Below are 13,351 nucleotides of genomic sequence, written 5' to 3'. Positions count from 1 at the left end.
ACGCGGGAGTTAAGTCGAAGTAACGCCTAGGCGAAAGAAACAGTCGTGGAAGATAGTCGCATTCTTATCGCGGAAGTCACCTCCTTCGGGAAGAAATGAACCACGTCCGCGTCACTTCCAGGAAGTAACTTTAGCGTGTCATATGCGTAGTATCGCGTAAGTTACTAATATATGTTACGCAGAAGTCACTTCTTGGAAGTAACGCGGACGTGGTTCATTTCTTCCCGAAGGAGGTGACTTCCGCGATAAGAATGCGACTATCTTCCGCGACTGTTTCTATCGCCTAGGCGTTACCTCGACGTTACTTCCGCGATAGTTTTTGCTTGCAGGGTATCAATGAAACTGTGTATACGGCGGGTGTATGGGTGTGTGCATTTTTTTGTTCAACAACAACAAATGCAGTTGACATCATTACTTCCTTTGTAAACGAATAAATGAGCGAGAGAGAGTGAACGAGTACTTCCAGAAATAAAAACAAAACCCAGCAAGGTTAACTCTCAATGACAAATGAGAGAGAGAGCGCGCGCAAACACACAAACAATTGATAATGCATGCCTTGTGCTTGCATAAAGCAACAATAGCGGTTTTGTTTGGGGGGCTTCTCCATGTTTGTTGTCATTCAGTGTGTGTGGCTCCCATTCTCCCTCTCACACTCTCTCTGCTCCGTTAGAGTAAAACATTTGTTTACATTTGTTGCGTTTTTTTGCGTATCAACAAAGTACTGTGTGTTAGAGCTACTTGTTGACGATGTTTTTATTGTTGTTGTTGTTGCCCTATTGCTTTTACACAATTGACCGATGTGACAGACGTTGGCCGAGTAAGACTCGAGTCGTTTTGCATTGTAGACCCCTCTTTCGTGGAAACGAATTGCTTTTGTTCTTGTTGTTGTTTGGGTGAGTTCTTTACTTTTGCTTATGACGCCATCGTTTTGTTGTTGTTTTTGTTTTTTTACTGTAGAGAAGGTGGTACAATCATCAAAAAAATAATAATGAGCAAATACACAAACACACATACCAACGTTAAAACCAAAACAATTTGATGTGTGTTTTTCTCCTCCAAATGTTTGTCTCCTCTGCTGCTACTTGAGGAATAATAACAGCAACAACAACAAAATTTTTGTTAACGAAAAGTTTCGATTTCGTTCGTCTAGAACTTGGTATCAGTCAGTCTGAAAGGAAACATACGCGTGCATAGACGTGCCAAAAAATTCAAATTGAAACTCTACTACGCCGGCAAACAATTCGAATAACGTTGAGAACGGAATTTTTAGTTGTTCAAAAGTAAGATGCAAAATAAATTAAAAAATAAACAAATTATAATTATATAAATTACAAAAGAAAAATAATTATTTGGATTGAAAAAAAATAATTATTTAGATTAAAAATGAAAAATAATTATTTACAATAAAAAACATTTATTAACGGAACGTGGGTGTGGTATTTTAAGAATATCTAAAAATATTTTCGTCTAAAAAGAAAACGTTTAAAAATTTAGTGAAATATTGAAAAAAAAATGTTTATCTAAAATTAATTTTTCTCATTTAGTGTAACATCTCTCGTTCATGGTCAAACACACAATGTCCTTCGTAATAATGTTTTTTTCCAACCGATCATGTTTGAGCAGCACTTCCACCACGAAATGAAAAAAGTAAAGGCCATCCAGTATTTTTTTGGTATTATTTTTATGTGGGCCATCCATCCATACATTGGCGCCTTAAAATGATGATCTCATTTTTATAAAAATATATACATACACATTTATATGTACATATGTATATATACAAAATTGTGTACAGATTTGTGCGATTTATTTTTTTCTGATTTTTTTCCATTACTTAACATTGTAAATATTGAAAACAAAAAATCAGAATATTGGAAAATATTCAAAGTCTTGGCATTTGGCGCTCGCCCATCACTTGATTGCGCATGACTAATATTCAAATATTCGTTGTATTTTTTTTTTTTTATTTGAAGTGTTTTATGTCAAGTTTTTTTTTTTTGGGATCCTAATAGACTTTATTAAACATGCTGTTAAAAGGGAATGAATCATAGTTTTGGGTTCTATTGCCAAGTAGTGAAATCGAATAAAACTGTGCCGGTATCTTTGTAAATGGGTTTAAGGGAAATATTGAATACAAAACAGGCAAAAAAGACGTTAAATTCGTACTTTCCAAACATTGAATAGTCTCTGCCATGAGGTGGACGTTCAAGATATATAAAATCGTAAATTCTTGTCAACGAAATATCAAAAAAACAAAACTTTGGAAAATTGAGCTTGGACCTGAACAACATTTTGTATGGTGGGCAATATAGAAACATGGCTTTGTTTCTGACACTCAGTATCCTTAAATACCGAAGATATACTTACTTATTTATTACATAGCTAGCTTACGGCAAAACGGTTGTTCCATAAATCGAGCTTAAAAAAGATTTCCAGGCGCGTCGGTTATGTTCGCATCTCATCCAATTTGAAAGACCCTTTCCCGAGATGTTATTTTTTACTTGATCTTTCCATCGGATTCGTGGCCTTCTCTCTCTGTGTGAACCATCACTTGGCTCGCTTTTATATGCCAGTTGAGCTGGGGCATCTTCATCCATTCTCACAACATGGCCTAGCCAACATAGTCGCTGCAGCTCGATCCGTCTGACTATGTCGATGTTCGATGATATAGCTCATGTTTCATTCGACGACGATATTCACCATCGACGAAGATTGGCCCATAGATCTTCCGGATAATTTTTCTTTCAAACACTCCAAGAGCTGTCTCTTCTGCTTGCGCAAGTACCCATGCTTCATACAACAGCACGGGTAGTATCAGCGTGTTGTAAAGTGTGAGTTTGGTCTGGCCTTCTTTCTGAATTTCTTACCCAGACCATAGTAGCATCTGTTGGCCAACACTATTCAAAACTGATTTAAAAACGGCAGTCATTCGTTTTATTTATGGCGGTACCGAGGTATATAAAATCGTTCACTATCTCGAAGCTGTAGTTTTCAAGTTCCACAGTTGGTCCGAGGCTACTGGACGTCTTGCGCGTTGATACCATCAGCTTGGTTTCCACTGATTCTTTTTCAATTCGTTCAAAGGTGGCTGTTACCGCTCACAATGTTCTACCCATTATGTCGATGTTGTCGGCGTAGGGGAGTAAAATTTGCGATTTGGTGTACAGAGTGCCATTTCCGTTCACATTTGCATATGGTATGACCATTTCCGGCAGGATGTTAAAAAGGTCACACGACAAAATGTCACTTTATCTGAATCACCTTGTCCTTTCCGAATTTAACCGCTGACCTTTTGCCAATCAAAGTTATCCTATATAGCCGCATTACTTTTACAGGAAAGCCAAACGTAGACATAGCTTTAAACACCTCTGAACGGACAGGTCTGTCGAATGTGGATTTATAGTCGACGTATACGTGGGATGTGTCGATGTGTTTTTTGTGGGTTTTTCCAGGATTTGGCTCAGAGTGAAAATCTGGCCAATGGTGGATTTACCAGGTCTAAAGCCGCATTGGCACGCTGGATAGCACTTTATATGCGACAAGAAGGAGACTATTCCTTGGCAAATATCGTCTTGTCCCCTTTTTTGTGCACGGGACACATGATGCTGAGGTTCCAATCATGGGACATGCATTCCTCTAGCCAAATTTTACTAATCAACTGGTGCATGCCCCTGACAAGCATCTGAACAACGGTCTTGAGTAGTTCGTCTGGTAATCCATTGGCACCTGCTGCTTTATTTTTCTTCAGCCGATTCTGATTGGTTCTGGGGTATCTTCTTCACCGCCACTTTTTGATACCAAAAGCTTTTCAAAATGCTCCTTCCGGATCCTCAACACACTATATGTATCTGTCACCAGGTTTCTATCTTCATCTCTACAGGAGAATGTGCCTGGTGTTTTACTCGTTGGTAAAATATCCGGACTTCATTCTGACTCCTGTACATCTCGATTTGGTCACGCTCACGTTTTCCTTGTTCTTTTTTTCTGAAAATTCGTTATGTGTTGCTCTATATCAGTAGAATCACATTAGTAGAATTACTACACTCCTGATCGTATCATGGGTTGCTTGATGGTGGTTTTTGGTACCCAAGTGTTGCTTTTGCTGCAGTTTGTAAGGAAATTGAATGGAAATTCTTTGCCATTGGGCTTCTATATTATTATCGGGACAAGGAGTGCTTTCGTCAAGCAAGTGGGTAAATTGAGTGGAGTAGGCAGATTAAGGAATAAAATAATATGACAACCAGCCAATTTTTAAGTACTCTAAAGCTCTATATAAAAGACAACCGATACCAATATTTCCCAAGCTTCCTGGTTTTGATTCGATTCTTTCAAATATGTCCATTATCCCGTATGGACTAGAAATAATAGAAGCAAAATTGAATGAAATTATGATATACACAAATATAACAGAAGGTCTATTTTCCCCGATTGTAGCTGAAATAGTGATGCTACAATAAAAACTTAAAATCAATTCTGTACCTTTCACGAAATCAGCAGGATTGAAAAATTTCTGAACCTATTTATGTATTTTTGATATTTTTTAATATATATTTGCTATGTTCAACAAATTTCAATCCAAAACAAAAACATCACAGGAAATTGCCCAAATTGAAATGTATTTCAATGCGATAAAAACCGAGGAACCCCACCCTCTCAAATACACAGAACAAGGCATTGGCATTTCATTAACATAACACACCAAATAGTTGGGAATATTTTTTTGTGAACTTGAAATTGAATTGAAATAAAAAAACATAACAAAAAACACTATTTTTGAAGAACATGTATGGAAGCACAACATGCATATGACATCATATCTGATGTAATAAAGAAGTTTCATTCATTGAATTTATAAATAATTCGAAAAAGACGCCTCTTATGATGAGTAAAATGGCAAACAAATCGATCGTAAAAAAAACAACAACATGTAAATAATAAATTATTTCATGTTATTTTGAGTTTTATGAATGTGGAAAAAAGATACAAAAATTTACTTGTAAAAAATATTTTTACGATCATCAGGGTAATGATGATGATCTCAACCTGAAGATATTTCAATTTGATAAATGCATAGAGAATATGAAATTGCATTGACGCAGATCGACACATAGATCTTCCAGAGAATTTTTCTCTCAAACACTCCAAGAGCTGCTTCACCTGCTTGAGCAATTACCCATGCTTCGGATTCATACAACAGCACGAGTTGTTTTATTTTTTCTCTTTGCCGCCAACCTTTCACATCGATTGCTATTTAAATTATTATTTGATTGCCAAATGTTATTCCTTAAGAACTACTTAAACTAATCTCACTTGGCCCAATTTCAAACACATTTCCTCTTCTTCTTAGTCTAGCCTGTGACAGAACCTTTGTTCCATACGCCAAACTTAAGATTTCCAGGCGCATCGGTCTTGCAGCTCTTCCAATTTGAAAGACCATTTTCCGAGATGTTGTCTTCTACTTGATCTTTCCATCGGATTCGTGGCCTTGCCCTTCTGCGTAAACCATCAGTTGGCTCTCTTTTATATGCCTTTTGAGCTGGGGCATCTTCATCCATTCTCACAAACATGACATAGGCAACCTGCAGCTTATTTCGATGTCTGAGAATATATGGTATAACTAATGGTTTATTCGACGGAGATATTCACCATCGACACACATCGGTCCATATATCTTTCGGAGAATTTTTCTCTCAAACACTCCAAGAGCTGCCTCATCTGCTTGCTCAAGTACCCATGCTTCAGATCGATACAACAGCACGAGTTGTTTTATTTTTTTCTCTATTTAAATTCTTATTTTATTGTCAAATATTATTCTTTAAGAACTACTTAAAAGAATCTCCAATTAACCCAATTTCAAACACACATCTTCTTCTTAGTCTAGCCTGTGACAGAATGTTTGTTCCGAGTCGAGCTTAAAGGTTTCGATGCGCGTCGGTCTTGCGCTCAGCTTTCCAATTTGAAATACCAAGGTTTGAAATGTTCTCTTCCACTTGATCTTTCCATTTAATTCGTGGCCTTCCTTTTCTTCGTGGGCCATCAGTAGGCTCGCTTTTATATGCCTTTTGAGCTGATACATCCTGACCTAGCCAATCTAGTCGCTGCAGCTCGATTCGTCTGACTATGTCGATGTTGGAGAATAGATGATACAACTCATGGTCCATTCGATGGCGATATTCACAACCGAAGCAGGAGAATTTTTCTCATAAACACTCCAAGAATTGTCTCATCTGCTTGTCCGAATACCCATGCTTCAGATCCATACAACAGCAGGGGTTTCGGTGCGCGTCGGTCTTGCGCTCAGCTCTTCCAATTTGAAATACCAAGTTTTGAAATGTTCTCTTCCACTTGCTCTTTCCATTTAATTCGTGCCTTCCCTTTTCTTCGTGGGCCATCAGAAGGCTAGCTTTTATATGCCTTTTGAGCTTAAACATCCTGACCTAGCCAACCTAGTCGCTGCAGCTCGATTCGTCTGACTATGTCGATGTCGGAGAATAGATGATAGAACTCATGGTTCATTCGATGGCGATATTCACCATCGAAGCAGGAGAATTTTTCTCTCAAACACTCCAAGAGGTGGTTCATCTGCTTGTGCAAGTACCCATGCTTCAGATCCATACAACAGCAGGGGTAGTATCAGCGTCTTGTAGAGTATGAATTTGGTCTAGAGATACACAAAAGCCTATTGCGTTTTTAGTTTCTTTTTGACATTAGAAGCCACTACCTACAGAGTTGATTTTTTGTTATTCCCCCAAATCATCCTCTACCTTGTATTATTGTACAATGGTTGCTACTAGTTCCATCATTCATCGGTATGAGCAAGAAGATCTAAATAAACGATTGGATCAATAGGAACTAGATCATGATGCAATAATAAGGAGATGTATCACAACAAAAACCTTTGTTTTTGTCTCGATTATCTGTCAAAATTTTCCATATTATTTCAATTGGTTGGCAACACTGTACATCGAATTCAAGTAGAAATTACCCACTTTGACAGTTAATCAAGATATCAGCTGCGATAAATGGACTACCTATTCATTTCCCATGAACTAGATGAACAAAAGAACCGGAACTAGTATCTGAAGCGATCCAACGGTAGCGGATATAGCTAGTATGTTGCAGAACCTGCAAGAATTTAAAATATGTTACTACGATAATAATTTTTTCCTTTATGATATCAGAAAAAATAGCAAAAATTAGTAGATTCTTGCAGTACGGGAACAGACCAAGTAATGAATATAAAACGGCATTTAGATTGGATATTAGAGGATTTATTTTACTATATATATGCAAAGGAATTGATAATTGAAACCCACTGGGTTAACGAAATCCGGTTAAATGTAAACGTACTATAAAATAGCATTCTATTTTTATTTATAAAAAGTAAAGTACTAAACTAAAAGTTATCATAATGATGCCCATGTTCAATTCTGAACATATGTTACCAAACCCATGACCTAGATATGTTTTTTTTAAGATAAAATTTTCAAAAATATCTGTTTTTTTTCTTATTTCTAAGAAGAAACATCAAATTGAATAGCTCAAAACCCATTTCTTGTCATGAGTAATATGTGTCATCCAACTATTTTTAAAGTGAATTGCAACCACATCTGAATTCCTCCTCCACCTGTTATCTTATCGCTGACATGCTTTCAATACAAACTGAATAAATTCTGAATCACATTTTTAGCTAATCAAACAAATTAATATTCTAAAAATCAATCGTGTCTTGCCACCAACAATAAAAACAAAAACATAATTAAAATTAAATATTCAAAAAATATTTTTATTTTTGGCAATTAGTATTAAGTCATTTGACCATAATATTTGAAAATGTTGTTGACAATTTTTTTTCTTTTTTGGAGGGGAAGACAATTAATATAAGCAAACAACTGGTTAAACACTGCATTCCAATTGTTCAATGACCAAAAGAAATTCAAATACGACGCGAATGTTTATACCCACCTCCTCCTATATTCGGCGATAAAATATGGACCGATAACTTTATTTTTTGTCTGGTTTTCCTTACTTACTTACTTAGCTGGCAGAACTTTCGTTCCAAAAGCCGAGCTTAAAAAAGATTTCCAGGCGTGTCGGTATTTTGCGCAGTTTTTCCAATTTGAAATACCATATTCGGCAATGTTGTCTTCCACTTGGTCTTTCCATCTTATTTGTGACCTTCCCCTTCTGCGTGAACCATCAGCTGGTTCGCTATTATATGCCTTCTGGGCTGGGGCATCTTCATCCATTCTCACAATACGTCTAACAATGTCGATGTCCGAGAATAGCTGGTACAACTCATGGTTCATTCGACGGCGTTATTTACCGTCAACTCAGATCGGCCCATAGATCTTTCGGAAAAAAATTTTCTCAAACATTCCTAAAGCTGTCTCATCTGCTTGCGCTAGTACCCATGCTTTTGATACATAACAACACAGGTAGTATCAGCGCCTTGTAGAGTGTGAGTTTGGTCTGGCGGGAGGTGGCCTTGCTTTTGAATTGTTTGCTCAAACTATAGTAGCATTTGTTGGCCATCACTATCCTTCTCCGAATTTCAAAACTGATGTCATTCGTTTTATTTATAGCGGTACCAAGATATATGCAGAATACAGTATTGCGAAATTTTTCCGAGGCTCGGAATATAGATCCGCAAAAAATCAGAGCTCGGTGTAATTATGTAGGGTATCGGCCCCGTCCTACTATACTGCTCCGTATATTGTTATACCCTTCACCACAGTGTATTTTGTATTTGTGCATATGTTTGTAACAGGCAAAAGGAAACGAGATAGACACAGGGTTCCATTGGAGAATATGCACAGAATCACTTTCTGAATCGATTTATGCATGTCTGCCCGTCTATCCATGTTATATTGTAAACAAAGTACAGGTCACATTTATGATCCGATTTGGATGAAATTTGGTAGAGCTCATTTATTTGGCCCAAGGACGAATCCTATTGAAATTGGGAAAAATCGGTTCAGATTTAGATATAGCTCCCATATATAGTTTCGTTCGATTTGCACGAAATTTGGCACAGAGTACTGAATTAAGCCTAGAATGATGTGTGTTAATTTGCACGAAATTTGGCATGTCGTACTAAACTAAGTCTAGAATGATGTATGTTAAGTTCCGAGAAAATTGGTTCAGATTTAGATATAGCTCCCACATATAGTTTCGTCCGATTTAATGTAAATGGTGCACCGAAGTCCTTACATATCCTTCGATTTGCACGAAATTTGCTACAGCGTACTGAATTAAGTCTAAAATCATGTGCGTTAAGTTTCGTGAAAATCGGTTCAGATTTAGATATAGCTCCCATACATATTTTTGTCCGATTTTAAGGTAAATGGTGCACCACAGTGTCTATATATCTTTCGATTTCCACAAAATTTGGCATAGCGTAATGAAATAGGTCTAGAATGATGTGTTTTATGTTTCCTGAACATCGTTTCAAGTTTCGGTTCATATATATTTTCGTCCGATTTAATGAAAATTGTGTCCGATTTAATGTAAATGGTGTCAAAGGGTGTCTGATTGAGATTACATTTGTAACAGTGCGGCATACCGAATATCTTGTACCAAGTTCACCTGAAATCGATTTACAAAAATATCTCCCATTGTACGGACTCTCTAAATCTGCCCGAATGTAATGAAATTTAATATAGGTTGCAGAATGGCAAGTGTATGGATTGATGTTAGTCGATTTACATATTTAAATTCGTCCAATTTTATGTCAATGTTTCTTCGAAAAGGCCGCCTCTCAGGATACCTCAGTTCAATACACTCAAAGTGTTGAAGGGTATTATATAGTCGACCCAATCCGACTTTACTACTTTCCTAACTGGTTTTATATATGTGAATGATAATCCAAAGACCCTAAGCCTATCCACCGATTGAGGTGAGATGTTGTATAGATTACAGAATGTCCCCTGTAGGGATTGCTTGAATACGAATCCGGTTCGATTTCATATCAAGAGTCCGATATCTTCGATACACCTGCTAGCAAAATCATGAGAAAGTAACATTCTAGGTTACAAAAATAATCGTGTGTATACCCAAAATAGTGTAGGGTATCCCCGATCCGACTATTGTCCCTTGATGAATTTCCTTCGTTCCCAAAAAGCCGGTTTCTCCTCCGTATATTCGCATCCACAAATTTATGAAAAAAAAAAAACAACAGGTAATATGTTTTTCCGAAACACAACAGCTGACCTCCAAGCAAGGCCAGCCAGCAATGCAGCGAGTAGGAGATGCGTTGTTGCATTACAAAATAAGACAAACAACTAAACTATTCATTACGCGAGACATTCATTAAAATATTGAATTTATTTTTATGATTTTCATGCATTTGTTGTTTGCAAAAAGCACGAATAAACCTGTTTCGAAATTTAAAACGCCTTTTTCACATTTTTTTTTTTTTTTTTTTTTTTTTTGCAAAAAAAAAAAAAAAAAAATCACACAAATTTTGATGGAAAACATTTGTTAAAAAAAACGATTCTCCCATTACGTTTTGCTCTTGTTTTTCGCTTTTCCATCGCTCCGTACTCTTTGTGATCGTTTTTAGAAAAAATAGAAATTGTTTTTTTTTTGGCATTTACTAAAATTAACTTTTCATTTTGAAAAGAGCAAATAAATGGCATTTTCAATAATATTCGTTTTCCGCGAGAAAACACACACACACACACACTCTCAAATAGTGATTTATAAAGTGAAACAGACATATGGGTGTAGTGTGTATGTATGTGTTTTCACAGTGACGTCATTTATGTTTTTCATTGAGGTCACACTGCCTGAGTTCCATGGACTTTAGTTAATTTTTTTTTTCAAAATTCAATTCGATATGAAATTTATTTATTTTTTTGTTTTTGATTCGCAAGGTGTTGACTTGTTTATGACAATTCCGAGTTTTACCAGAGTAGGCATAATTAATTAATGAGTGTGTTTGTGTTTGCTTGCCACAGTTAATGTTTACATTTGCTGTGGGTCTCAGCTGCCACATGTGGGAATATGAAGAATACTCATGGAGGTCAGCATGTAAACATAAATATGTTTACTCGAGATATGGTGGAACTGGTTTATTTTACGCAATTTCCGCGAAATTTTGGAAAATTCAAGGAATTAAAAAAAATTAAAAATAAATTGAACATTTTTTGTTACTAAGGAAAATGGATTTTTTTTGGAAACATGATACAGCCTACATTTATGGACCAATCATCACGAAATTTTCCATGTAGGACAGGTTCTGACCAAAGAAGATCTCTTTTGTTTTGGGTAATGATTTAAACTCAATCAGACACCCGTTCGAAATCTGAACCGATTTTCCCGCTACATACCACTCATCATATCAGACTCAATTACGTACGCTATGCCAAATTTCGTGTAACTCGATGGATATACAGAGACTTTGGTGCACTATTTACCTAAAATCGGAAGGAAACATATATAGGAGCTATATCTAAATCTAAACCGATTTTCACGAAATTTAACACACTTCATTTTAGACTAATTCCGTGCAAATCGAAGAATATAAAGGGACTTTGAAGCACAATTTACATAAAATCGGAAGAAAATGTATATGGGAGCTATATCTAAATGTGAACCGATTTTCACAAAACTTAGCACACATCATTCTAGACTTATTCCAGTACGTTATGCCAAATTTCGTGCAAATCGAAGAATATAAAGGGACTTTGAAGCACCATTTACCTAAAATCGGACGAAAATATATAAGGGATCTATATCTAAATCTAAACCGATTTTCACTAAATTTAACACACATCGTTATAGACTTATTTCAGTACGCTATGCCAAATTTCGTGTCAATCGAAGAATATAGAGGGGCTTTGGTGCACCATTTACATTAAATCGTACGAAAATATATATGGGAGCTATATCTAAATCTGAACCGAGTTTCACTAAATTTAACACACATCGTTATAGACTTATTTCAGTACGCTATGCCAAATTTCGTGTCAATCGAAGAATATAAAGGGGCTTTGGTGCACCATTTACATTAAATCGTACGAAAATATATATGGGAGCTATATCTAAATCTGACCCGATTTTCACGAAATTTAACACACATCGTTATAGACTTATTTCAGTACGCTATGCCAAATTTCTTGCAAATCGAAGGATATAAGGAGACTGTGGTGCACTATTTACCTAAAATCGGATGAAAATATATATAGCAGCTATATCTAAATATGAACCGATTTTCACGAAATTTAACACACATCATTCTAGATATAATTAGGTACGCTATGCCAAATTTCGTGCAAATCGGAGGATATAAAGACACCATTTACCTAAAATCGAACGAAAATATATATGGGAGCTATATCGAAATCTAAAACGATTTTCACGAAACTTAGCACACATCATTCTAGATATAAAAAGGTACGTTATGCCAAATTTCGTGCAAATCGAAAGATGTATAGGTACTTTGGTACGTAATTTACCTAAAATCGGACGAAAATATATATGGGAGCTATATCTAAATGTGAACCGATTTTCACGAAATTTAACACACATCATTCCAGATATAATTAGGTACGCTATGCCAAACTTCGTGCAAATCGGAGGATATAAAGGCACAATTCACCTAAAATCGGACAAAAATATATATCGGAGCTATATCTAAATCTGAGGCGATTTTCACGAAATTTAACATACATCGTTCTAGATATAATAAGGTACGCTATGCCAAATTTCGTTCAAATCGAATGATATATAGGTACTTTGTTACACCATTTACCTTAAATCGGACGAAAATATATATGGGAGCTATATCTAAATGTGAACCGATTTTCACGAAATTTAACACACAACGTTATAGACTTATTTCAGTACGCTATGCCAAATTTCGTGCAATTCGAAGGATATATAGGGACATTGGTGCACTATTTACCTAAAATCGGATGAAAATATATATGGGAGCTATATCTAAATCCGAATCGATTTTTCTCAATTTCAATAGGGTTCGTCCTTGGGCCAAATAAAAGAGCTGTGTCAAATTTCATCCAAATCGGATCATAAATGCGACCTGTACTTTGTTTACAATTTAATATCAACAGACGGACGGATAGACGGACGTACATGCATAAATCGACTCAGAAAGTGACTCTATGCATATACTCAAAAGGAACCATGTGTCTATCTCGTTTCCTTTTGCCTGTTACAAACATATGCACAAAGACATAATACCCTGTACCACAATGTGGTGAAGGGTATACAAATTATATTTTTTTAAGGATCGTTGGGGTTTTAAAACATTTTTATAGCAATCGATTTTTTTTTTCAAAAAGAAAATCGTAGAGGAATATCAGAACTTTCATTACATTTCCGCTTT

This window comes from Musca vetustissima, unplaced genomic scaffold, assembly GCF_032173495.1.
Source record: "Musca vetustissima isolate MV318-11 ecotype Yass unplaced genomic scaffold, APGP_CSIRO_Mvet_v1 utg2124, whole genome shotgun sequence".
In the NCBI taxonomy this organism is placed as follows: Eukaryota; Metazoa; Arthropoda; class Insecta; order Diptera; family Muscidae; genus Musca; species Musca vetustissima.
This window is presented reverse-complemented; position numbering follows the sequence as displayed.